We start from the raw sequence: 2640 nt of genomic DNA, 5'->3' as shown, positions 1-2640 counted from the left end.
CCGGGCGTTGTGAGTATTTATTGAGCGAAAACACTTAAAGCCCCACAAGGCTCCGGCAGGGGATGGTGGCAAACCCTGCTGTACTCTTCCACCACAACTTCCTCTCACTCTTACTTCCTGTTTCTGTTGTACCTGTATTTCAAAGGGTCAGCCTTGTCACACTGTGTCACACTGAATATTCCCGAGAACTACGTTAAGGGTACATGTGTCTGTGGAGTGCTCAGCCACTTGCACGTTAATTTCACGAGCAGGCTGTTCCGTTGATCGGATCAACTGGAACCCTCGACATCGTAAGCGACGGAGTGCCAACACACATATGTAAGCATACTATGCTCATAGGACACAGCTAATAACAAAATAAAAAGGAGTTTATCAGGAATCAAAGGAGAAAGTTCTTGATCAACAAACAAATTGACTACCATCAATTGTTATTTTTTAATTCTGACAGCCGTTTCTGCTTCCAATGTCCCTCAGTGCTGCCAAAAAAAATTCTTAGAATAATATTCGTCATATTCTATAGCACATCCGATCTGGAGCTTCATCAGAGTGAAGAAAAATACATAGAATAAAAGAAGGGAAGAGAAAAGAAGAGGGCCTTGAGATGAGGAAAGAAGGCTTAATATATTTGAATCATACCATTTTTCAGTGTAACGCTTCAAGTCGTTGAGCAAATGACTAAACTAGAACATTAATTGGTGGCTTAATCTTTCTTTGGGGGTAACAGGAATTATATATATAGGAATTTGTGTGGTGATGCATATGGAAGATGTGTGATGGTATTTAGAAGTGACTGTATAGAACTGTGCAATGTGTGATGCTATGTGGTAATAAAACTCATCATATAGTTGAGTGTGTGTGTGTGTGTGTGTGTGTGTGAGAGAGAGAGAGAGAGAGAGAGAGAGAGAGAGAGAGAGAGAGAGAGAGAGACTGAAAGTATGTGAGTGCAATGGGAAACACTGCAAAGTTTTAATTGCTGGTTCTCTACTGTTAAAAATTTCTAACTCTGTACTTTATTGATAACCCAGCATTTTTGAAATTTCACTAATAAGGAATTATAAAGTAAACAGAAATTCAGTATTTCTGATAAATTCTTCCTATAATGATGAGCTTGCTTTCATTTTCTCGTTTTTTTATTACCTACTTTATTACGCATGTTTTCTCAGCTCTGATATAAAACTTTTATAGTCTTCCAACTTCATACTTCTGAAAACATCACATTATGGTTGTTCATTAATTATATTCATGTATATACGAAACCTGTTTTTAATTGAGTAAAAAAAGATAAAGTTGTATGCCCTGGCATTTGATCCTCAGAAGAGGTGAAGTTGGCAAAATAGCCAAATTTGCTATCTTCAATTTGGTTTTTATGCTTGTCCTCACCTATGGTTGTAAATGTAGGGTAATGAGTGGAAAATGTGTGAAGGCACATGGCTCAATGGTTAAAGTGTTGAGCTCACAATTATGAGATAGTGAGTTTGATTCCTGGGCCGAGGGGTGTCTTTTGTTCTTGAGCAAAGACACTTTATTTCACATTGTTCCATTTCACTCATCTGTAGAAATGAATTGTAACATCATTCGTACCAAGCTGTATCGGCCTTTGCCTTTCCCTTGGATAACATGGACGGCATGGAGAGGCGAGGCTGGTATGCATGGGCAATTGCTGGTCTTCTGTAAACAACCTTGCTCAGAATTGAAGGGGGGGGGGTGTCTTTTCCCCTCTACCTTGAATGAAAGATTACTATTGTGAATGCAAGTGACTTAAATGGGAGTTTCTCCAGAAGATCTCTGATGTAATGTTAGTTGACAGGGTGCATAGCTTGAAGATCGGAGGGGGTAAGTCAATTACATTAACTCCCAGTGTTCAACTGGTACTTATTTTATCTGGTACTTATTTTATCAATCCCCGAAACGATGAAAGATTACTATTGTGAATGCAAGTGTCTTAAATGGGAGTTCCTCCAGAAGATCTCTGATGTAATGTTAGTTGACAGGAGTGCATAGCTGGAAGATCAGAGGAGGTAATTCAATTACATTAACCCTTTAGTGTTTAAACCGGCTGTATCCGGCCCAAATATTTTACACATTTTATGCTCAAACTGGCCAGAACCAGTACCTCACACATACCCTGCAATGTCATTCTATAAATAAGCAATTACATCTTTCCTATCTTGAAGCTACAAAATAATATCAGATAAATTTTTTGAAATGTGAATAAATAAGGATTACTTTTGACAGATTAATCTGAACACTAAAGGGTTAACCCCCAGTGTTATACTGGTACTTATTTTATCAACCCCGAAATGACAAAAGGCAAAGTCAACCTCAGCACCATTTGAACTCAGAATGTGAAAAAAAAGCAGACAAAACGCTGCTAAGCATTTTGCCCTGCATGATAACGGTTCTGCCAGCTCACTGCCTTTTTTTGGACGGTGTAAGATTAAATATATAAACTGAAGGGTTGGTCATGAGTGTCCTTTGATCATAGTTCTGATTGATCAAAACTAAGGCAAGGGCTAAACAACAGCCACAAAAGCTTTCAGAGGCAATTCACGCCATTAGAATTTAGGCGCAGGAGTGGCTGTGTGGTAAGTAGCTTGCTTACCAACCACATGGTTCTGGGTTCATTCCCCACTGCGTGGC

At 39.0% G+C, this 2640-nt stretch overlaps 1 protein-coding gene across 1 annotated transcript in view; it reads left to right on the top strand.

Annotated features, from left to right (window-relative positions):
- LOC106880057 (C-Maf-inducing protein) overlaps nucleotides 1-2640 on the top strand; it is a 92307-nt gene that overhangs the window by 23821 nt on the left and 65846 nt on the right. The gene's annotated exons all lie outside the window — the stretch shown is intronic.

This window comes from Octopus bimaculoides, chromosome 30, assembly GCF_001194135.2.
Source record: "Octopus bimaculoides isolate UCB-OBI-ISO-001 chromosome 30, ASM119413v2, whole genome shotgun sequence".
In the NCBI taxonomy this organism is placed as follows: Eukaryota; Metazoa; Mollusca; class Cephalopoda; order Octopoda; family Octopodidae; genus Octopus; species Octopus bimaculoides.
The sequence above is the reverse complement of the archived record's forward strand: the minus strand, read 5'-3'. Positions and strand labels throughout refer to the sequence as shown.